Source organism: Bison bison, unplaced genomic scaffold, assembly GCF_000754665.1.
Source record: "Bison bison bison isolate TAMUID 2011002044 unplaced genomic scaffold, Bison_UMD1.0 scf7180017864291, whole genome shotgun sequence".
In the NCBI taxonomy this organism is placed as follows: Eukaryota; Metazoa; Chordata; class Mammalia; order Artiodactyla; family Bovidae; genus Bison; species Bison bison.
The window spans coordinates 1,266,083-1,291,209 of NW_011494863.1; the positions used below are offsets into that span (position 1 = coordinate 1,266,083).

At 41.2% G+C, this 25,127-nt stretch overlaps 1 protein-coding gene across 1 annotated transcript in view; it reads left to right on the plus strand.

Moving 5' to 3' along the window:
* The first annotated feature begins 2,259 nt into the window (after nt 1-2,259).
* CYSTM1 (cysteine-rich transmembrane module containing 1) overlaps nt 2,260-25,127 on the plus strand; it is a 70,965-nt gene continuing 48,097 nt past the window's right edge. Inside the window, exon 1 of the mRNA XM_010850349.1 lies at nt 2,260-2,420. The gene's annotated coding sequence lies outside the window, so the exon portion shown is untranslated. The remainder of the gene's footprint in view (nt 2,421-25,127) is intronic.

The window sequence follows — 25,127 nt, forward strand, 5'->3', positions numbered from 1 at the left end:
CTTGGATGCAATCTCAAAAATGACAAAATGATCTGTTTGTTTCCAAGGCAAACCATTCAATATCACAGTAATCCAAGTCTATGCCCTGACCAGTAATGCTGAAGAAGCTGAAGTTGAACGGTTCTATGAAAACCTACAAGACCTTCTAGAACTAACACCCAAAAAAGATGTCCTTTTCATTATAGGGGACTGGAACGCAAAAGTAGGAAGTCAAGAAATACCTGGAGTAACAGGCAAATTTGGCTTTGGAGTACAGAATGAAGCAAGGCAAAGGCTAACAGAGCTTTGCCAAGAGAACGCACTGCTCATAGCAAACACCCTCTTCCAAAAACACAAGAGAAGACTCTACTCATGGACATCACCAGATGGTCAATACCGGAATCAGATTGATTATATTCTTTGCAGCCAAAGATGGAGAAGCTCTATACAGTCAGCAAAAACAAGACCAGGAGCTGACTGTGGCTCAGATCATGAACTGCTTATTGCCATTATCCCAAACAACTCAGTAAAATGGGAGTGGCCAAGGACCTTACTGAAAACACCATTCTTCTCCCACAGCATGGCCCTATATGTCCAGCTGCCCTCTCTTCCAAGGCAGTTAACCCTGCCCCCACTCTCATCTCACCTTGCTCTGCCCACATTACAGCCTCAGAAGCTCTGAGCTTTCCCATAGGGCCTCCATCAGGTTCTTCTCACTGCTCCTCCTTCCTTGCAGTCCTCATTTTTGTAATCTCCCTTTCCTTAATGCTGTTAGCACACCCTTCCTTTCAGTAGTCCCTCCTCAAACCACTGTTCCTTCTTCCTCTAGATCCCCTCTCCATTCTCTCCACTCCCAGACTTCTCCCCTCTACTGCATCCCTCAAACCTCATTCCAGCGCAGCTTTTCCCCCACGCATCCCTAACCTGCATTTAGATCTCCTCTCCTCAGCCCAACCAGCCACCCCAGGTCTGGCTACCCCTGCTCTGCTCCCACCATCTTCCTGCCTCCTAATCTCTGCTCTTTGGGACCTGGGCTCATGTTTTAAATCTCTTTCCTTTTAGTACAACTCTGTCTGGAGCCATGATTCTTCTCTTTCACAGCTGTCTTTCCCCCACCCCATTTATATGCTAGTTTCTTTTTTAAATGTATAAAAATAAACAAGTGTCACTTGAAACAAAACTATTAAGTAAACAGTACAGGTGGTACTTGGATATGAGATGCACCACTCATAAACTTTTAATCTTCAAGGATCGTGCCTTAAGTACCCATTGCCAGTCAAAGATGCTCACTAGAAGTTATTTATAAAGTAACTTTTTGGTTTAAAATCCCATACTCTAAGAGGGAAGGACAACATAAATGAAACTTCCATAGTGGTGCAGGGTGTAGGAGAGTAAAACTTAAATGGAACTCAGAAAGAAGTAAAGGGATAGAATAAGCAGTGGCTCTCAAACCAGGACCTCCACAGGATCTTACATTTTCATTTTGAAACTGACGGTCTATGTCTAGTGACTGGAAAGTCACAGAGATGTAGGCATACCATCATAGTGAGCTAGGGGAGGAAACTGAAGGGAAAATCAATTTCTAAACTGAAAACAAATCGGACTTCAACTAGGACTTTCAGAGTTGTGCTAAGCTTTGCTCTGGGTGTTTCAGTGCTTTCTCTTTCTGTTGGCAGAGGAGGAGGGCTGCAGGACTGGAGGACTGGGCTGGCCTACAGCCTGTTCTTCATCCTGAGTGAATGAAGTCTTACTATTATATTCTCCAGCAAAGGCTGCACTACTTGTTGTGAGGCTTATGGGTAAAGTTGCCAGAGAGCAATCCAGTTACCAAACTCAGCCCCAGTCCTCTCATGTACAGTTTTCGAAGCAAACCCTCAAACCTAGTTGGATCTAGAAGGAGAAGACGCGGAGAGAAGCGGCCCACAAGCGAAGCCTGCAGCATGCCTTGCACTGAATCCCTTATGGGTTCGGTGAGGACACAGGCCCTGAGGCCAGGTACTTGCCCTGACGGTGAGGGGATAACGTCTGGAGTCTCGGAGCACTGATCCAGCCTGAGGTGACTGCCTTTTGGAGCCTCGGGTATCCATGCCCACTTATCCATGCCTACTTTAAGGCCAGAGCAGGGAAGCCGGAGCCGGACGGCCGGACCCGGACCTCGAGTTACCGTAAACCGCTCGGGAGCTCTCTGGGTGGCGCCTCCGGGCCTCGCTGCTCGGGGCGGGGCTCGCGCTGTGACACCGCCCCCCGCCTCGCCCCGCCCCGCGCGTGTTGCCAGGGTGATCAGGTGACTCCGCGCTCGCGGCGCTCGGGGAGGCCGTGACGTCAGGCGAGCCTAGTCACCTCTCTTGCTCCTTGGCAGGTGCGGCGCCACTTGTGCGGTCTCGTCAGGTTCCAGCGGGTCCCGGCCGAACCAGTGCTCAGCGGATTCGTAGAGAGGAGAGGTGAGGCCCGCGGTGGACCCGGGCCCAGCCAAGCTGGGACCAAGGAGGGGGTTAGGCGCGGGCAGCGCCCTTCCGGGCTTTTGCGCACCCCCGAGCTCCCCAGAGGGCGCCGGGAAAGCGACGGGCTCCCGGGCGCTACGGGCGGACTCGAGCCGGGAAGCGAGCAGAGCTGGGGGCGAGGCCGGGAGCCGGCGGAGCTGTTGGAGCCGGCCTGATACACACCCCAGCGCTTAGCGGCTGCTCCTCCGGGTCCAGTCGCAGCGCCGCTGGCTGAGGCTGGGAAGATCCCGCACTGCCCGCCGGGGCCTCTGGGCCGAGGATTTAGGGGCTCCGCGTAGCGAGGAGTCGGCTGACTGAGAGCTAGGCTTGCCACACCCGGTCTCGAGGGACGTCTGCGGGAGGCGTCCGCGTCTCTTCGCCTTGAGCTGCGGTTTCTAGAGTGCTGCGGGCGACCCACTCCATGCGCAGAACCGAGCCTGCTGGGGACGCGAGGCCGGGCGGGAGCTGGGACCAGAGGTGTTCAGAAAAGATGTTTCAATCCTGTTGAGTGCGGTTGATAGAAATGTGAATAGACCTGTTGGGGGGAGTGAAATCTGAGCGGAGCCCCAAGGGATGGGGCTAATCTCCGGCAGCTGTGGGGGTTGGAAGAGTAGGGGGAGGGAACGGGGACCTCTGGGAAAGAGACCTTGAGCTGGAAGTAAAGGAAAGACTTACTGGATTGAGTGCTAGGCAGGTTTTGGGGTCGGAGGAGAAGTTTGGAAAGTTAGGTTAGGGCCCATTTGAAAAAACTCTTTTGAGTGCTTAGCTGAGGGTTTGTGAGTGGGAGCCCATTGAAGCGTCGGCTGGATTGCGGTAGGGGGAACACTGGTATGGGGAGACTGAGGAGGCTGTTGTGACAGCCTGGAAAAGAGATGACAACGCCTAGAACTCTAATCTGTTGGGATTCTGGAAACCTTGCTTCGGAAATGTTTGTAGGAGACAGGGATGGGGGCGTAGGCAGCCAGGTGCCAATTATCCTAGATTTTTAAATAATTCCTTCTTCTGAGGGAAAAGAAGCACCCAGCTGCCTTCTCTTATCTCATTTGATCCGATCAGTTATGACTGTTTACGGGATTTGCCTTCCTCCATATGCATTGAGGTTGTATTGTCCACAGCACTTAACCCTTTAGAGGTTTCAGAGTGTTCTACAACACCTCTTATACCTTGCTGCTGCTGCTGCCAAGTCGCTTCAGTCGTGTCCGACTCTGTGCGACCCCATAGACGGCAGCCCACCAGGCTCCCCCGTCCCTGGGATTCTCCAAGCAAGAACACTGGAGTGGGTTGCCATTGCCTTCTCCTAGGTGAAACCCAAAGTCCAAGTGAATGATAGGAGATTTAATGGCACAGAAGTTCTTGAAGGATAATCAGTGCCCAAAACATGAATATGGGGGCACTGGGGAAGCTGAAAGGAGTTCCATGCTCTTTGTTAATTGTAGAACAGATTCCCCCCTTCCTACCTACTACTTTCAGTGTGTGGGCTTTCCAGGTAACGCTGCATAAGTGTTAATTGGCCATTTTTGTCTTAAATTCTTAAGAAGTGAGAAGAAGATATTTTGATTATTGAAGAGGAATGATTGATGTACAATTTTTTCCAACTCTGAAATTTACTGATCCTGTGGGGGGGAAAAAAATTAAAAAAACAAAAAACAAAACAGCTGTCCCTTTTATATTGAATCTTCCACAAACTTCTCTTTTCTGGAGGAAGTGAAATAGCTGAAACTTCTCACCAACTTGTTTTGTATTTGCTTGACTCCAGAAAACAGAATTGAACCTCCAGGGATCCTGTACAGTAAAAGCCAGTTGAGGGAATTGCTGAGAACTTGGCAAGGTTTGTGTATAAATGGAGAAACCAGCACAGCACCCAAGGGAGGACAAATCCAGAGTGGTGGTATCTGGGCAAAGCGAACTTCCAGTCAGATCAGCAACATCATTCTCTGTAAATGACATCTTAAAACAGGCCATTTGAGCATTGAGCAATGTGTGTTTACAACATATTTCTACTAAGCCGGAGAGCTTTTCCCCTTGTGTGCTTATTCATTGATAGGGTTTATTAGTGTTTTTTATTGGGCTCTCCAGGAGCCCCATAATTTTAAGAATCACTGGAGATTAGATTTCTGGGCCACATTTTTTAAAAATTGTTATCAATTTTCTAAATCTCTTTGGAAACATTTGAAACGGCCAGTTAATCATGCTTTCTTTGTAAACGGTCCCCCCACCCTCCAAACACGATAACTTATAGGGATAGAGTAGGATAATCCCCTGGAGTAGGAAATGGCAACTCACTTCAGTATTCCTGCCTGGAAAATTCCATGGACAGAGGAGCCTGGTGACCTGCAATCCATGGGATCGAAAAGAGTCGGACTGAGCGCACACGCAAGCAAGCACAAGGATAAGCAAACAGTTAGCTTAGAAACCCAGTTAGGGAATTGTAGATAGAGAGGGAACTTCAGGGGGCTTTGGGAGACTACAGTAAGATTAATGATCACTCAAGAAAATAATGGGAAGATTCTGAGACCATGTGCGCTTGCTTGACTCACAAAGCAAAACAAGTCACTTAGCATCAAAGCCAGATTGGTTGGCTTAACAATAAAATCAAATCTAACCTGCTTAGCAACAAAACCATGCAACAGAAGCACAAGACATGCCCCCAGACAATAAAGCAGTGGTGGCATGAGACCTACCTCCTACTCAGTGAGCTCAGTGAGTTAATGACCCCTAAAACATACTCTTTGACCCCTAAGACATGTTCATTGCACAGTGCCCCCCAAGCAATAAAACAATAGTAGAGAATAAGGCCCACAACCTACCCAGTGGCGTCATCAAGTTAATGACCCTCAGGATGTGCTATGTGCACACAAAAACAGTCATTTATGGGAAGGTGACTTTTCAAAATGAAAGACCCACATTGTACTGAGACCTGAATAACTTTTCCAAAGTGCTGTGACGGTCCTGGCCCGATCCAATAGGGACAAGAAAACTTGCCTGCTCTACCTGGGGAAAGAACTGATCATGGAAGTGTGACACTAATCAAGAAAGACAAAGATCTTCTCCCCTACCCCTCTCTTTTTCTGATTATAAAAATGTAACCCACTGAGTACTCAGGGCAGTGCAACACTTGCCTGCCTGCTTGTAAACCTTACAAGCATCTTGTTCTAGTAAATCTCATCTGTCACTTTGCCTCTCTCTGGTTGTTTTGTTGAAGAACAGAAATAACCTCCCTTAAGGGAAACTGGGCCCAGGTGAGAGAGAGGCAGGGCTGGGGTATGAGCCAGACCCCCATGGAACCTTCTAGGCCTATGCCTTTGTCACCCAACAGCAGTCCCTCCTTTCCTGGCTGGAAACATTCCTCACCCTTGAAATGGGGTAATGGGCAGCGCTCTCTTCACAGAGATTCTGAAGGAGTATTCATAGGACGCTTATATGAAATTTGAGCTCCTCCAAAGCAAATATTTTGCTTTGTTGGATGAATGGTATTTTTTTGAGATACCGTGAAATAAAAAAAAGAGGTGAACATTCTGAATTTTTATAAAAGCTTCATTGAGCACCCTGAGGTTTTTTTGTTTTTGTTTCCTGGTATATTTGGGTTTGGTCACCAGTAAACCAATAGTGTGATCTGGAGGCCTAAGGGTAAGTTCATGTTTGTATTTCATATGTAAATAAGTTCAGACTGTTTTACATTTTATCCAGCTGGTTTAGAGTGTCTGGAGTAAACCAGTAACCTAGCAGCCTCTTGGGCTTTTGACCCAGCATCCTTTCAACCCAGGAGTTAGTTATTAAGCTCTTCAGAGACTGAAGTGAGCAATAATGCTCACTAAATTGAATGAGGAGTGAAATAGTCACCTTTTAAAATTCCCCTCTCCTACTATGTCACTCTGCCAGTCCTTGGTCAGGTAGGGATTCAGGTGCTTGCTGAAGCATCCAGGGACCCTACAGAACTACAAAATCCATCTCTTAGACTTGTGGCATAGTTATCACATGAGGGAAGTTGCTGACAGGAGAGGCTTCCTGTTTTTCTCATGCTGAATTGAAAGCTGTATTTTAGGCCTCCAACCTCCTCACACTTAACCAAGGCTACTAATTGACTTGGCTGTAAAATGGGAGTCAGTAATTAAAACCCAGCAGTTTAGAAGCAAGGGGAGTGGGCATGAGTTGACCCTCCAAGCTCTGACCAAAAAGTTCACACCATCTTGGATACTGTATATAAAGGGCTCTTCAAAAGGAAGTGAACTGAGAATGACTTCTTTTGTAGTTTTTCAGAGGCACATGTGGAATATTACTGCAGAATCCACTGCAATATGGGAGACCTGGGTTCAATCCCTGGGTTGGGGAGATCTCCTGGAGAAGGGAACGGCTAACCACTCCAGTATTCTGGCCTGGAGAATTCCATGGACTGTGTAGCCCTTGGGGTTGTAAAGAGTCGGACACGACTGAGCGACTTTCACTGGGTTGTGTGGAATATTAGTACTTTTTTAAGCCTCAGAATTAGAGCTGGGAAACTGAATGGGCCCTCCCTTCTAAAGCAAGGGAGATAAATGCTTTGAATCCAGTCTCTGTGGGCAGGCAGCAAGTCTTTTATGTCTTTGCCAAAAACAAGAGATAGTGTCTATTTTTCTGAACCTTTCGATTATAGTGTCGACTTAAAAAATATTCACAACTTAAAGTTGAGTGTTATTTGGTGGGAATTTTGAGGACTTTTAAGCCCAGAAAACAGCTTCTGAAGTAATCCTGAGAAAATTGCTCCAAGGAGATGAGAAGGGGAGCCAGGTTATATAGAAATTTTGCAACAAAAGGCAGGTAGTCTGAACATCAAAAGGTTATTATTATTTAAAGAAAACCAGATAACCCAAGTTAAGGAATATATCTATTTTCTGTATGTGGAAGATGTGAGAGGCTGAGCTAACTGAAATCATTCCTTTGATATACACCTCAGCTATCAGGCCAGTATCCTGTGAATGAATATCCTCAGTTCATCAGGGCTTACTCTCACCGTAGGAAGAGGCTCGAGTCTGAGGGAGGCTGGATGGCAGGCATTCTCCTTCCTGAGTTCCCTTGGGGCTGCCTGGCTCAGGCTCACGATTGAGGGCTGCAATTGAATTGCTAATGATGGTGATATCCCTGTTTACTAATCGGGCAGGAAACACTCCATTTCTCAATAGGCCTCCCTCATTTTATTGTACTTGGCTCCGTTGTGCTTTGCATATACTGCGATTATTAGGGATTGAAGGTTTGTGGCAACCCTATGTCTGTCGATGACATTTTTCAACAGCAGTTGTTCACTTTGTGTGTCTGTGTCACATTTTGGTAATTCTCACAATACTTCAAACCTCCACCAGCAAAGAGATTACAATTTACTGAAGGCTTGGATGTTTGTTAGCATTTTTCAGCAATAAAATATTTTTAAATTAGGTGCGTTCAGTTCAGTCGCTCGGCTGTGTCCGATTCTTTGCGACCCCATGGACTGCAGCACGCCAAGCTTCCCTGTCCATCACCAACTCCCAGAACTTTCTCAAACTCATGTCCAATGAGTCGAAGATGCCATCCCACCATCTCATCCTCTGTCATCCCCTTCTCCTGCTTTCAGTCTTCACCAGCATCAGAGGTTGTACATTAAGGTGTGTACAGTGTTTTTTTAGACGTAATACTTTTGCACCCTCAGACTATCGTATAGTGAATACATAACCTTTATCTGCACTGGGAAGCCAAAAAACTTGTGTTAGTTGCTTTATTGTGATATTCAGTTTATTGTGATGATGCAAGTAAATGATATAAGGGAGTCTTGGTAATCATGGTGAGAAGAGGGTTTGATTTACCTGAATTTACTCATTAGAAAGTAATGCCTTATTCACGGATGCCTCTTATCACTTCTCTGATTTGTGCTAAAGAGTTATTAGTGTCAAGAGAGTTGGCTCAGAAAATAGTGTAGATCACGACTGAAAACTATCTGACCTCATGGCCAGTGTTCACAAAAAGGTAGGGGTTGGGGGCTGTTGACCTGCAAAGTTCTTTGGGACGAAGAAGACCTGGGAAGTGGTGCCTGGCTTCTGGCCTCAGTACTTCGCCCGTCAGCTTTCAGTGTTGGGACCTTGGGTAGGATCATGTGGGTACAAGACATGTGAAGAGGGGGACTTCTGTAGGAATGTGCCTAGCTCATGAGCCCTTATCTTTAAGCTTGTTTTTACTGCTTTCCTGCTGCCTGCCAGCTTCCCATAGACCCCAGACCCAGTGTCCCTCCTTCCCCCCCACCCCCCAGCCTTTCTTCTGCAACACCCTCATTAAGATTGTTTCTTCAGTCTCTGATGCAGTTTCTGCATCCTTCTGGTTCTGCTGACTTTGTGGAGCTAAACCTTGGCAAATCTTGATACGTGATGGTGGCAGTAGAAACACCAGTGATGGCTGTTGTTGCTATTTAGTTGCTCAGTCATGTCCAACTCTTTTGCAACCCCATGGACTGTAGCCTGCCAGGCTCCTCTGTCCATGGGATTTTCCAGGCAAGAATACTGGAGTGAGTTGCCATTTTCTATTCCAGGGGATCTTCCCAACCCAGGGATTGAACCCACGTGCACTGTGGATTCTTTACCACTGAGCCACCTGGGAAGGCCCCAGTGAGGGCTAGTTGCATGCAAAGTCAAAGGGCTTGGAGGTGGATGCTTTACCTGTTTCTCACAGTTCATTTGTATTCCACCTGCATGATTTTTGTCTTATCTCTTTGCTGTCAGTACTGTTAACATTTTTTTCTTTAAAATGTGCCATTTATAAAAAAACCCTCCAGAAGTTATTTCAGGGGAAAACTATGATTGGCTTAAATTGGAAACAGCTATCACCTGACACAAATAGAAGGCAAATCTTAAAAAGCATAACTGTTACAATTGTCCACATTCCCCACACCTGCCATGTATCCCACTTGGAAAAATACTGCCTTCATCCAAAGATATGACTCACTGTGAGTTTTTTCGGGCGGCAGTAGACAGGTGATAGGGATGGTTTGAGGGTAGCCAGGTTTCAGAGAGGGCCCCTTGAACCCCACCTCTTGACACTCCTAGTGGCTCTGTGATACCAGGAAGACAGTAGAGTGAAGGGTCTAGGAACTAAAAAGAAATGCATGCAATCAGTTGAAACCACTGCTGTTTTGATAGGAGGTTTGCCAGAAGGAGGTCTGGGTGGTGTTGAACCTGTATATTATATCATCAATAGATTCTAGGCCCTCTGCCAAGGATGTGACTTTATTGGTGCTGTGTTCTATTGCTCTTTCTGTGCAAGTGTGTGCTTGGAAAACTCAAAATTTTGCTCAGGGTGGATGCAGTTTGTGTTTTTTGTTTTGGTTTCAAGTAATCACCACCCCATACTCCTTTGATCTCCTTGGCTTCCATATATTAACATACAGTTGCTCTTGGTGGGTGTAACTAATGACAGAACTCTGAAGTTAGCATCTAGCCTCTGTTTTGTGTAAGCTTTTTGTCTGTAATGCCTATTTTAAAAATTCTAAGAAAATGAAGAAAAGAAAGGAGGAAGAAATGAACTGCCCTGGGTTGTCTGGTCCTTGGGGTGACCACATGGCAGGTGTGACTGGTACTTGCTGGTGCGCAGTGAAATCCACTCTTGTCCTTTGAAGCCGCCCTGCGGTGCTGACTGAGCTGTGGCTCCTGCAGAGGGTCAGGAGAGCTTGCTTTAATGATGAAGCAAAGCCAGGGCCGGTCTGGTAGACAGCAGGAACCAGGAGTGCTCAGTTACATTACCAGCACATGAAGCTGTAGGGGCCTCTTTCTAAGCTGTCAAGATTTCAGCTTTCCCACAAAGCCTAGTCTAATGCTCTGGGAGGGGGCAGGCAGAGCCCGTCTTTCAGGGGCTGTGCTGGTGGGGGACCTGGCCTGGGAAGTGGCCTCGTCAGCTTGTAGGAGGGACGGACCTGTGCCTTTCTAGTGTGTCCTCTCAAGTTGGCAGGGGGCAGAGTTCCTCCCTTTTTTCTCTCTCCCTGCTCTAACCTGTCCTTTCATCTCCTCAACTCACTTTCTCTATTAACAGCTTTCTTCCCTTTTACTTTTCCTTCTGTTCACTGCTGCTTTCGCTTCTGCCCTCCCTCTTGCTGAACTCATTTTCTCTCCATTGTCACTTTGAGGACTGGCTGTTTGAAGTTGCAGAGTGACAATGCCATCTTGTACATCCAAGTGACTAGATGTAATTCAGAGATCCCAGCCTTTCTTTCTGAGGAGGAGCCAGTCTTCACTTCCCCATGGCTTTCAGATAGCTACATTAGTGGGGTACTGACCAGAGTCCCTGAACTTATGGTCGGATGAAGCTGGACATTGGAGTTCCAAAGGAGGTATTGAGAGGTGGGGGAATTACTGGCATTTGGGGAGCTGTCTGTCAGACAAGGGGCTGAGTGAGGTCCACCTTTGAGGAGTCCTTCCAGAAGCTGAAGACAGTAGTCTGCCCTGCATTCAGGTGTCCTGTGGTTTCTGCAGAGAACCATCCAAGATTAATAAAGGCTGGAGAAGGAGCCCTTGGTGAGGTTTGCCTAGAATCTATGGGTCTGTTCACAGCTGTAGATCCTGCCCTGAAGCTGGAACAAAACATATTCTCAGTAGTAGTTGGATGGTTGTTGGAAGCATCTAGAAGCATGGCTTTCCAGCTCAATAAGTTAAGAAATAGGTTGTGTGCCTGTTCAGTCGTGTCCGACTCTTCACGACCTTATGAGCTATAGCCTGCCAGGTTCCTCTGTCCATGGAACTGTCCAGACAAGGATCCTGGAGTGGGTACATTCCCTCCTCCAGGGGATTTTTCCCATCCAGGGATTGAACCTGAGTCTCCTATGTCTCCTGTATTGACAGGTGGATTCTTTTCTACTGCACCACCTGGGTTCTCCTAAAAGCTATGAAATAGACTTTACCTAAAGATAATTTCCATTTTTTAGCATGTATAGTCACCTCTCAGTAGTTCCAGGACCCTCTCACCAAAATTATGTGGATGTTCAAATCTCTTAGATAAAATGACATAGTATTTGCATATAACCTATGCATATCCTCTGAATACTTTAAATTATCTCTGGATTACTTGTAATACCTAACACATTGTAAATGCTTTATAAATGGTTGCCATTCAAGCTTTCCTTTCTGGAACTCTCTGGGGGTTTTTTTTTCTGAATATTTTTAATTTGCTGTTGGTTGAATCCAAGATTGTGAAACCTGCATATACAGAGGGCCAACTGTGTAGAAAAGTGTGTATGACAAAAAAGTACAGTTTAATGAATAATTATATTCACTAATATAACTGTAACCTATTCAGGTCTAGAAATAGAACTTTATTTTTAAGCCCAAATGAGATAGTAAGAATGCTTTGTATTGTAATTTGCTTTTTTCACTGTGTTGGCACTTTTCCATTATCAGTGCATGTAATTCTACCTCATTCTTCTTAAGGGTCAAATAGAAATTCTGTGGTTTGGAAATTCCGTTGCTTATTTAACTGTCCCCATATTGGTGGACCTTTAGGATGTTAACTATCATTTATGTATGTGTATGTATTTTATATATAATATATGTTATATAGTTATTATAAGCAAATGTTATAATAAATATTTGTGTTTGTGGTGGCAAAGAATCAGCCTGCCAATGCAGGAGATTCAGGTTCTATCCCTGGGTGGAGAAGATCCCCTGGAGAAGGAAATGGCAACCCACTCCAGTATTCTTGCCTGGGAAATATCATGCACAGAGGAAGAGTTGGACACGACTTAGTGACTAAACAACAAACAAATATGTATGTATTTGTATGTATTTTATATATAATATGTTATATAGTTGTAAACAAATGTTATAGTAAGTATTTGTGTTTGTGGTATAAAATTGTGTAAGTGGTGTGTTTTTTTTTGGCATACTGGCACTAGTCTATAACCTGTAGGATAAATCCTAAAGGAGGAATTTCTCGTTCATAGAATAGACTTCTTTTTATTATTTGAAAGTTTCACTTAAAAATGAGTCTTTATTGAAGAATTTATAAGGAAAAAGAACGAACTCTCAGTAAAAAGAAAGGGTGTTTCCTCCAAACATTAGAGAGGAATGGGATTCTGATGCGTGGATGGTTCAGCATACACTATTTTAGTTGTTGGTAGATATTTTCAGAGAGCGATTTTTGTTGTTTTTGCATTTGCATTTCTCTTTTTAAATTTTATTGAGGTATAGTTGATTTACAATGCTGTGTCAATTTCTGCTGTACAGTAGAGTGACTCAGTCATACATGTATATTCTATCCATATTCTTTTCCTTCATAACTTGTCACAGGATATTGAATATAGTTCCCTGTGCTATTCAGTAGGACCTTGTTGTTATCCGTCGCATACATAAAAGTTTGCCTGTGCTAATCCCAGACTTTAGTCCTTTCCTCCCCTACTCCCTCTCCCCAGTGGCAACCACAAGTCAGTTCTCTGTATCTGCGAGTCTGTTTATGTTCCGCAGATATGTTGACTTGTGTTGTCTTCTGTATTCCACATGTAAGTGATAGCATATGGTATTTGTCTTTCTCTTTCTGATTTGCTTCACTTAGTATGGTAATCTCTAGGTCCATCCATGTTATTTCATTCTTTTTGATGGTTGAGTAATTCAGGAAGCTTTTTTTTTTTGAGGGCTGTTTAGTAAAGGTTATATATCTTATTCCTTAGAGAGTGACAGGCCTAGGATCCAGCCAGAGATTCTGTATAGAAAGCTTTATGCAGTGAGATTTTAGCAGATGATATGTTTTCTGTGTTGAGGGGGACTTCTCTGGATTCTCACAGTCTCCAAGGCTGCAAGTTTATTGTTGGAGGGAGATGAGATTGGCTATAGCCATGTTTTCAAATAATATTGAACTATTGTGGATTATTAACATGTGTATGACTTTTCAGACTTCATTGTTCTTCATCTAATATATCAGGACAAATGGAGAATGCTTATATCTTTGTGTTAGTTTAATTTTGGAGGTAGTGGCTTAAAGCAATTACCTGAGTGGCTTTAGCAAGCCATGTTACTAAACAATTCGTAGATTTTTTTAGTTTCATGTGTAACTCAGTTATATAAGCAATAAATAGTTTTTATAGCCTTTGTAAGAAGGGGAAACAAGACAGTCTGTGAAATTCTTCATTACTCTAGGACAGGGCCTCCGGGGGTGGATGATCCACTATTATTTTTTTGCCTCCCTTGTTCATTTTGAGGCCCTTGTTCAGTGAAAAGCCCATTTCTGAGCTCTGTGTCATTGTGCATTCCACTAAGAGGCTACTATGCTAAAGCCACAAGCCAAAATGCTGATACAAAAGGCATGCCCTGGTTTATTCATTCATTGATTATGTGAGGACAGCTCCAGGCCCGGTTAACTCTCTGGCAAACGAAAGATCATGAATGAAGTAGGGATGGTTAATAATATTTGGGAGATTGATACCAGAATCAGTATTTAGACAGTAATGAATAAAACAGCAGGTTGTCTCCTTCCCGCCTGTTCCCCAAAGAAAAACAACTTAGGAAGTGGTAACATAGCCAAATGTGTTACCCATTGCGAGGAAGTCATAAAAACAAAGATCTTGTCTATGTCACAGTATCAACTGTCAGAGTCTCCTGGTGTTGCTCTGCTATTGTGAATGTCACTGCCACCTTTTAGAAGGGAATCCTGGGAATTCCCTGGTGGTCCAGTGGTTAATACTCTGTGCTTTCACTGAGGAGGCCACAGGTTCAATCCCTGGTCCAGGAACTAAGATCCCATAAGCCATGCAGCATGGCCAAAAAAAAAAAATTCAGTAGAAGTGAACCCTTGCTGTTGCTGTTCCCCAGGGCCCCAGTGTGAAGCTTGCATGTCAGGAGTAGGTTCTTCCTAGATGAAGGCCTGTGGCTGTGGAATGCCTGTTCTTGTGGCTTTGGGGTTTGGATTTGATGCCGTTGCTTCTTTTCTTGGCCCACAGCAGACTCACACTATGTGGCCCACTTCCTCTGTTGGCAGGGTCATTCTCTACTTGTACATGAGTTTCAGTAAACTTGAGTAACTCTTTGCAATAACTGCCCTCTGAACCAGGCAAAGCATCTGGTCTGTTTAGCCAAACCACCCACACCATACTCTTGAAATTTGGTGAACTTCCAGATTTTTCCATCTGATGCAGTAACCAACAAATGGAAAAGATAATTTTATTTTTATTATCAGAGGTACTGAAGAGGAAGAGCAAGCCAGCTAGAGTTAGTTCTTCCTCTGATATCTTCATTACTGGGCCTGTCAGGTAGTAAGTACTTAATGTTGAATAAACAAATGATCAGGTTTGCCAATAGTTTTCTGCCAGGCAAACAAAATTGCATGAATCCTACTAAAAGATATAAAGAATAACTAGAAAAAGTTATAAAAATAATAGAAAAAGAAGCTGCAATGATCCTGAAAGTTTACTCTTAGCAAGGTTGTTTTTGAGTGTTGTCTCTGACAAGAGTGTGAGGTTTGAGTAATCTGAATTCCTCTTTCTGCCTAATTCTCGGTGTGATCGTTGCTTCTTCTTAAAAGCCTTCTCTGACTCCCCTGACCTGTTGTCTCTGCTTTTTTTAGAATGGCCAGATGACTGTGAATAGAATAAACAAACATGTCAACACCAAAATTAACGAAAACTATAAACCTGAGATGGTAGAGCAGCACAGAACTAGTAATTCTAAAGCTTTTTTTTTTTTTAGCACAGTCATACCCAAAATTATGGGTATGAGAATAAAAAAAAAAACCTGAGCGACCTAGAATACAAAATAATCTATTCACAAAGATCCTATTAAAAGGCCAGCTAATTAGGGAGTTCAAAAAAAGACACAGAGGAGTTCTTTAGAATAAGATCAGCTTTCATGTTTTCAAACTTTGCAGTTTTGTAAAATCCCAAAAAGGATATGTAAAGGGAGAGGGATAAGCATAACTTCTGGCTTTGAATATAAGAATAGTTCCAAGGTGGGGAAAGTCTGTATGTAACCTAGAGAAATTTTTTTTTAACCCCAAGTTTGTCACTTAGCCAAATGACTTCTCAGTTTGAAGCAGAAGAAAACATGTAAACAGCTTAAGGAACTGTGGTGTCTTGTGAAGAAAAGAATCATGGGACTTGCCTGGCTGTTCAATGGTTAAGACTCTGAGCTTATACTGCAGGCGGCACAGATTTGATCCTTGGTTGGGAACTAAGATCCTGTATGCCTCGTGGTATAACCAAAAAAAAAAATCACAATTACAAAAATCACTGTAAAAAGCAGTGATGAGCAGATATAAAGTAGTTTATCCATAAAGGAGAATTTTTAGTAATAGGAAGGGAAATTAGTACTAGAAGGAGACAGAAGGTTTACAGAGGCATTCTAGCTATTAAAAAAAAAAAATAGGTGGGTAGCATGAAAACACCAAAAAGCACTAAGAAAACAATTTTTTTCTGACTGTGGAATTTTTAAAAATACAGAATAAATAACAATTGCCTGTAATTCTAGCACCCAGGGAAAACCACTATAAATGTTTTTTTTTTTTTTCCCATCTAGCCAAATTTTATTTGTCTACTGTTACTGTACATTTAAAGCATGAAAATCTTAATGTACAACTCCAGGAGTATTCATGTAATCATGACTCAGCTTAAGATGGGGAACATCTCCATTATCCCAGAAGTCACCTCCAGTGCCTCTTCCAGTCAATATCCGTAGATTCATTTTGGCTGTTCTTGAACCTCATATAAATGGAATCTTAACAATACGAAGTCCAGGTTCTTTCATTGATCATTATCTGTTTGACTCATCCATGTTGCTGCAGATAGTAATCATTCTTTCCTTATTGGTGGGCAGTTTCTATTTGATAGACTATACTGTAATCTTTCTGTTGTGCTGTTGATGAACACTTGGATAGTTTCCAGTTTGGGGCTATAATAAATCAAGCTGCTTTGACCTTTTTTTTTTTGTCCGGATCACACAGCATATGGGATCTTTAGTTCCCTGACCAGAGATAGCGCCCACACCCCCTGTATTGGAGGTGCAGAATCTTAAGCCCTGGACCACCAGGGAAGTCACTGACGATTCTTGCATATATCTTTGGTGTGCTTATGCACTCATTTTATTTCAGTGTATTTCTAAGAGAAGAGTTGCTGGGTCATAAGGTAAATACTGCCTGAGTCATGAATATATTATAAACTTTGTTCTAAAGGTATGATTGCTTTAGCTTTTATATAAAAATCCATGGTGTAGTATGAATTATTCATGGTTTATAAGGATGGAGATCATTTTTTTTTCTCCCATAAGAATAATTGGCACTATTTATTGAAAAGACTAATTTTTACTTTCTGAGTTGCAGTGGTACCTTTCTATTAAATTAGGTGACTACTATGTGGGTCTCTTGTAGGGATTCTTGATTCTGTAACATTGATCCATTTATTAATATTTATTTTAAAGAAAATTAGGATCATGCTATTGCATTTTTCTTACACTTAATATTATATCATGCTTTGAAAGCAAATTAAAAATAAGTGCAAAGAAACTATTATATAGATATACCATAATTTATTGCTTTGGTTTTTTTGGACATTTGGGTTTTCTTTCTTTTTTCTTTTTTGTTTTGCTCTTTTATGTTGCAGGCTTTCCGCAAATGTCTTGATAATCCTTGTTCATTCATTTATTTATGAGGCAATAAAAAGTCGATTAGAAGTTCTCTGTTCATGGGTTTTATATGGAATGACTGGGTGAGTCATTTCTTTGGACTCTCGAGTATCATTATCAATATATTTTTCCCCTTGGGGCTGCTCAGTTTTTCCAGAGGAACATTCTCCACCCTACTGCCTGCAAGGTCAGTGCCAAGATACCAGGTATCTTGTCATTTAAAAACTAACAACTTTGAAAAACTGTTCTTTCCTTCATCTCTACTTTACTGAGGTCTTTGATTGTTATCTCCATGGACCACTTTCTGAAAGAATGGTTTCTACTCTTCTCATTTTATTGTTGAATGACTGAAAATCCTGTGACTTCAAGCATGTCTTGAGTGGGATCATCAGATACTATTCAATGCAGTCTTTTAAAAAAGTTTTTATTTTATATTGGGTTATAGTTGATTTATAATGTTGTGTTAGTTTCAGGTATATAGCAAAGTGATTCAGTTATTCATATTCAGGTATCTGTTCTTTTTCAGATTCTTTTCCCATTTAGATTGAGTAGAGTTCCCTGTGCTATATAATAGGCCCTTGTTAGTTATCTGTTTTAAATATAGTGTGTATATGTCAATCCCAAACTCATGTTTCCCCTTCAGTTACCATAAATTTGTTCTCTAAGTCTGTTTCTGTTTTATAAATAAGTTCATTTGTATCATCTTTTTTTAAGATTCTGCATATAAGCATTATCATATGATATTTGTCTTTGTCTGTCTGTCTTACTTCACTTAGTTATGATCATCTCCAGGTCCATCCATGTTGCTGCAAATGACATTATTGTTTTTATGGCTGAGCAATATTCCATTGTACGTATGTACCACATCTTCTTTATCTTTTCATCTGTTGATGGACATTTAGGTTGCTTTCATGTCTTGGCTATTGTAAACAGTGCTGCAGTAAACATATGGGTGCATGAATTAAGACATGGGATTGCAAAAGAATCAGACGTGGTTTATAACTAAACAACAAATCCTTGCAAACCATGGTTTTCTCCAGATATGTGCCCAGGAGTGGAATTGCTGGATCATATAGTAGTAGCTCTGTTTTTAGTTTTTTAAGGAACCTTTGTACTGTTCTCCTTAGTGGCCGCACCAGTGTACATTCCCACCAACAGTGTGGGGAGGGCTTCCCTTTTCTTCACACCCTCTCCAGTATCTGTTGTTCATAGACTTTTGGATGATGACCGTGCTGACTGATGTGAGGTGATAGGTAATTAGCAATGTTGAGCATCTTTTCACGTGCCTATTGGCCATCTGTATGTCTTCTTTGGAGAAATGTCTGTTTAGGTCTTCTGCCTGTTTTTTGATTAGGTTGTTTCTTTGATGTTAGGGTACATGAGTTGTTTGTATATTTTGGAGATTAATCCCTGTTGGTCACATCATTGGCAAATATTTTCTCCCATTCTGTGGGTTGTCTTTTCACTTTGTTTATAGTTTGCTGTGCAAAAGCTTTTGAGTTTAATTAGGTCCTATTTGTTTATTTTTGTTTTTATTTCCATTACTTTCAGAGTCAAATGAAAAAGACATTGCTGTGTTTTATGTCATAGAGCATTCTCTATGTTTTCCTCTAAGTTTTATAGTATCTGGTCTTATATTTAGGTATTTTAATCTATTTTGAGTTTATTTCTGTGTATGGTGTTTAAAAAAATTTATTTCATTCTTTTACATGTAGCTGTCCAGTTTTCTCAGCACCACTTATTGAAGAGACTCTGTTTCCTCCATTGTATATTTTTGTTTCCTTTGTCATAGATTAATTGACCATAGTAGCTTGGATTTATTTCTGGGCTTTCTATCCTGTTCCATTGGTCTATATTTCTGTTTTTGTGCCAGTACCATATTGTTTTTATGACTCTAGCTTTGTAGTATAGTCTGAAGTCAGGGAACCTAACTCCTTCAACTCCATTTTTCTTTCTTAAAATTGCTTTGACTATTCAGGGTCTTTTGTGTCTCCATAAAAATTTTTAAATGTTTTGTTCTAGTTATGTGAAAAATACCACTGGTAATTTAATAGGGATTGCATTGAATCTGTAGATTGCCTTGAGTATTATAGTCATTTTGACAATATTGATTCTTCCAGTCCAAGAACATGGTATTTCTTTCCATCTGTTTGTGTCATCTTTGATTTCTTTCATCAGTGTCTTACAGTTTTCAGAGTACAGGTCTTTTGTCTCCTTAGGCAGGTTTATTACTAGGTATTTCATTCTTTTTGATGCAATGGAAAATGGGATTGTTTCTTTAATTCTCTTTCATTGTTAGTGTAGAGAAATGCAACAGATTGCTGTGTGTTAATTTTGTATTCTACAATGTTACCAAGTTCCTTGATGAACTCTAGTAGTTACCCAGTAGCCTCTTTAGGATTTTTTATGTATAGTATCATGTCATCTGTAAAGAGTGAAAGTTTTACTTCTTCTGCAGTTTGAATTCCTTTTATTTCTTTTTCTCCTCTGATTGCCATGGCTAGGACTTCCAACACTATGTTGAGTAACAGTGGCAAGAGTGGACATCCTTTTCTTGTTCCTGATCTTAGAGAAAATGCTTTCAGATTTTCACCATTGAGTGTGATGATAGCTGTGGGTTTGTCATATATGGCCTTTATTATGTTGAGGTAAGCTCCCTCTATGCCCACTTTCTGGAGAGTTTTATCATAAATGGATGTTGAATTTTGTCATAAAGTTGTTCTGCATCTATTGAGATGATCGTATTTATTCTTCAGTTTCTTGATGGTGTATCACCTTGATTGGTTTGTGTATATTAAAGAGTCTTTGCATCCCTGGGATAAATTCCACTTGATTATGATGTATGAGCCTTTTAATATATTGTTGACTTTGATTTGCTAGTATTTTGTTGAGTATTTTTGCATTTATGTTCATCAGTGATACTGGCCTCTAATTTTCTATTTTTGTAGCATCTTTGTCAGGTTTTAGTAGCAGGGTGATGGTGGCCTCATAGAATGAATTAAGGAGTGTTCCTTTCTCTGAAATTTTTTGGGAATAGTTTCATAAGGATAGATGTACAATTTTCTCTAAATGTTTGATAGAATTTGCCTGTGAAGCCATCTGGTGCTGGACTTTTCTTTGTTGGGAGTTTTAAATCATAGTTTCAGTACTTATGATTGATCTTTTCATATTTTCTATTTCTTCTTGGTTCAGTTCTGCAAGGTTGTACCTTTCTAAGAATTTGTCCATTTCTTCTACGTTGTCCATTTTATTGGCATATAGTTGTTTGTAGCAGTCTCTTATGATCGTTTGTATGTTTGTGATGTCAGTGTAATATCTTTTTCATTTCTATTTCATTGATTTGAGCACTCTCCCTTTTTTCATGATGAATCTGACTAAAGGTTTATCAATTTTATCTTTTCAGAGAACCAGCTTTTAATTTCATTGACTGTTTCTGGGTTTGTGTGTGTATGTGTGTGTCTATTTCATTTATTTCTGCTCTAATCTTTAGGATTTATTTCCTTTTATTAACTTTGGGTTTTGTTTGTTCTTTCTCTAGTTGTTTTAGATGTCAGGTTAGGTTGTTAGATATTTTTCTTGTTTCCTGAGGTAAGATTATATTGCTTTAAACCTCTCTCTACTTCTAGAACTAGTTTTGTTGCATCCCATAGGTTTTAGGTTGTTGTGTTTTCACTGTTGTTTGTCTACAGGTTTGTTTTTTTTTTTTTTAATTTCCTCCTTGATTTCATTGGTGATCCATTGGTTGTTTAGTAACAGTGTTTAGCCTCCACGTGTCTGTGTTTTTTTACAGTTTTTTCCCTGTAATTGATTTCTAATCTCATAGCATTGTGGTTGTATAAGATGTTTGCTATTATTTTAATTTTCTTAAATTTACTGAGACTTGCTTTGTGGCCCAGCATGTGATCATTCTTGGAGTATGTTCCATGTGCACTTGAAAAGAATGTGTATTCATCTGATTTGGGGATGGAATGTTCTGTAAATATCAGTTAAGTCTTTGTAGTCTAATGTGTCATTTAAGACCTGTGTTTCCTTTTAAATTTTCTGTCTTTATGATCTGTCCTTTGATGAAAGTGGGGTCTTAAAGTCCCTCACTATTGTTGTGTTACTATCATTTCCTCGTTTTATGGTTGTTAGTATTTATCTTAAATATTGAGATGCTCCTATGTTGGGTGCATATATATATTTACAATTGTTATATCTTGTTCTTAAATTGATCCCTTGATCATTATGTAGTGTCCTTCCTTGTCTCTTGTAACAGTCTTTATTTTAAAGTCTATTTTGTCTGCTATGAGTATTGACACTCCAGGTTTCTTTTGATTTCCATTTGCATGGAGATTTCTGTTCCCTCACTTTTAGTCTGTATGCATCCCTAGATCTGAATTGGGTCTCTTGTAGAGAGAGAAAAATAGGTCTTGTCTTTTTTAAGACAGGCAGTTTCTGTCTTCTGTTGGAACATTTAATCCGTTTATATTTAAGGTAATTATTGGTATGTATCTTCTTATTGCCATTTTGTTAATTGTTTTGGATTTGTTTTTGTAAGTCTTTTTTCCTCTTTTGTTCTTGTCTCTTCTGATTTGATAACTAACTTTAGTGTTGTTTTGGATTGCTTTTCTTTGTGTGTGGGTTGGTTTTTCTTTTTTTTTCATCTATTGTGGATTTTTGGTTTGTGGTTTCCATGAAGTTTTGATACAGTGGTCTATATATAAACAAAACTGTTTTAAGTTGCTGGTCTTTTAATTTCAAATGCATTTTCAATATCCTGCATTGTGCTTTCCTCTTCTTATGATTGCGGGTTTTGATATCATATTTGTATGTGGATGATTTCCTACCTTTACTATATGTTTGCTTTGCTGGTGAGCTTTTCCATTCATAATTTTCCTGTTTCTAGTTTGGCCTTTTCTTTTCCACCTAGAGAAGCTCCTTTAGCATTTGTTGGAAAGTTGGTCTGCTCGTGCTGAATTCTCTTAGCTCTTGCTTGTCTGTAAAGCTTTTGATTTCTCCATCAAATTTGAATGAGAGTCCAGCTGGGTGGAGTTCTTGGTTGTGGGTTCTTCCCTTTCATCACTTTAAATATAATGTGTCACTCCCTTCTGGCCTGCAGAATTTCTGCTGAAAAATCAGCTGATAACCTTAGGGGAATTCTTATATATGGTTTCTATTTTTGGTTTTGTTTCTCCACTGTGCAGCTTATGGGATTTGAGTTCTACCAGGGTTCTTGAACTCGGGATATGGCAGTGAAAGTGCCATATCCTAACCACTGGACCAACAGAGAACTTCCCCCTTGTGTTATTTGTTGCTTTTCCCTTGTTGCTTTTAACAACTTAATGACTGGAGACATATTAATATATCTGTTATCCAAGCATTATTGACTGGAAGCATTTCAGTATTCACTTACATAAGAAATTGCCAGCCACAGGCATTAGTTTCTGCAGAAATCTCCCAGTCAATAATGTATTAATATTTTCTGTCAGTTTGATTTCTATGCCTCTCAGCACACTCTTCCTTGGGTTTATTCTGCCTGGGACTCTCTATGCTTCCTGGACTTGGGTACGACTATTTGCTTTCCCACGATAGGGTAGTTTTCAGCTATTATCTCTTCAGACATTTTTTTCAGGTCCTTTCTTTTTTCCTTCTGGGACCCCTATAATGCAAGTTGTGTGTTTAGTGTTGTCCCAGAGGTCTCTGAGACCATCCTTTTTTTTTTTTCCCATTATTTTTTCTTCATTTGGTTCCATGGCAATAATTTACACTGTTCTGTCTTCCAGCTCACTTACCAATCCTTCTGCCTCATTTATTCTGCTATTGATTTTTTTCTAGCGTATTTTTCATTTCAGTTATTGTTCATCTCTGTTTATTCTTTAGATTTTCTACCTCTTTGTTAAACAGTTCTTGTATCTTCTTGATCTTTGCCTCCATTCTTTCTCTGAGACCTTGGATCATATTTACTGTCATTACTCTGAATTCTTTTTCAGATGGATTCAATGCAGTCTTAATTGATCCTGGCTGCTGCTTGATTTGAACGGTCTTTTTTGGAGCTGTGCTGCTGCTGCTGCTGCTAAGTTGCTTCAGTTGTGTCTGACTCTGTGCGACCCCATAGACAGCAGCCCACCAGGCTCCCCCGTCCCTGGGATTCTCTAGGAAAGAACACTGGAGTGGGTTGCCATTTCCTTCTCCAATGCATGAAAGGGAAAAGTGAAAGGGAAGTCGCTCAGTCGTGTCCGACTCTTAGCGACCCCATGGACTGTAGCTTACCAGGCTCCTCTGTCCGTGGGATTTTCCAGGCAAGAGTACTGGAGTGGGTTGCCATTGCCTTCTCCGTTTGGAGCTGTGAACTGTCCTTAATGCTGCAGTTTCCACTGTTTATATTCGATCTTCAGTATAACACACACTCCTAGAGCAGTGCTTACATTTCACCCAACCAAATTTATAACGGAAAAATTCATGTTTTAAAGTTTTGTATCATACCTTAAATTTAAAGCTCATTTATATTTTTGTTATGTTAAATGGTTTGTACTAGACTGTGTTAATGTGAGGGAATCTTTCTTTACTTGGGTTTGCTTCTGTGCAAACTTGGGAACAATTGATTCCCACTGGGTGAACTCCTGCTTTTCAGATGCCAGCTCTGGAATCCTTGATCTCAATATAGATGGAGATTCTGTGATTTTTGATGTTCTCTTCTTGGAATTTTTTTCCAGCCTAGAGGACACTAAAAATAAATCCAGATTTTATTGCCCTAAGATGATTGTGTTCTGGGAACACAGGGACAGAGTGTGCAGTAGGGTTGGGTCGTAACAGTAGAGCACTGTTTGGTTTATCCTCTTTATAAGTGCCTCTGAGTAGCACATGAGGTTCCCCCCAACGCCAGACATCAAGCAATTTGTCAGGCAGGAGAAAGATATGCACCAAAAACGAGGGGGAAACATGTTGAGGGAGAAGAGGGAAGACACATTTATTTGAGAGAGTTTTGAGGGTTCCAGGAATAGTGAGGAATACATACACAGAAATCAATCAAGAAAAGTCATGAAACAATAAGGTATGAGGTTGTAATATTTCTAAATACTTTGTTCTCTTTTCCTTTTCACTGCTCATTGTTTTTAGAAGGGCAGTGTCTTCAGAGAAATATAGGTCTAGACTTTGCTAGAGGGAGAACAATCATTATTACAGGGTCTTGTTGGATTAATGAAGTTATTAAACTAGTTTTGATGGAATTAGGTCAATTCAGAGGATACCCACTGACCCCACCCCCTATACACACACACTGAATTTTAGGAAAGAATAGTTATGATGGCTGTGTTCTGTAACTAATGGAATAGCCATAGGGGATTAATAAGACTGATTACTGTATTAGCCAGGGCTCACTAGCTTTACCACAGCCTTCCAGGTAGGAGAGAGGAAATGCAGAAGTAGTCAGCAGTTAAGTATGCTCAGATTCATGTGATGATTGTGGTGTTAGTCACCACCAGCCTTTGCCTTAGGTTAAAGGGAAAGTCATTCCCAGCTCAGAGTATGATGCCATGTTGGAATAGGCCAGATAGCAAAGAGGGAAAAGAACTCCCATTCTTTTCTGAATCCCTGTTAGGCCCCTGGAAAAAGAAGAGTGGAGATAGAAGACAGATGTGGTCAAAAGAGAGAGCGTCCAGCCATTCTGACTCCATATTATAAAGTTTTAGTTTATTATCGCCTCCTTCAAATGACAGTCTCCTCAGTCGCACCTCCTCCTTCTGAGTTTAAGCCCCTACTCCAGCCCAGTAATCTGTTTACCACCTTTTCTAAAAAACACCATCCTTATGTTTCTCTTTTTAACCCATTGTCCAGGGAAGGATTTGAACCATGTTCATTTCTATACCCCACTACTTAGACCAGTGCCAGGCATAGTCAGCACTACATAAAAGTCTGCTTGCTTGAACATCACTCAGGGATTCCTTAGCTTACCTTACTATTGGCTCCTAGCACTGGAAATTCTACAGAGGTAGTAGCTTAGGTTAGGTTTGGATTCAGTCTGATTTATGAGCTATTATAAAGTCATCTTTTAATTTCATGGCTGCAATCACCATCTGCAGTGATTTTGGACCCCCCAAAAAATGAA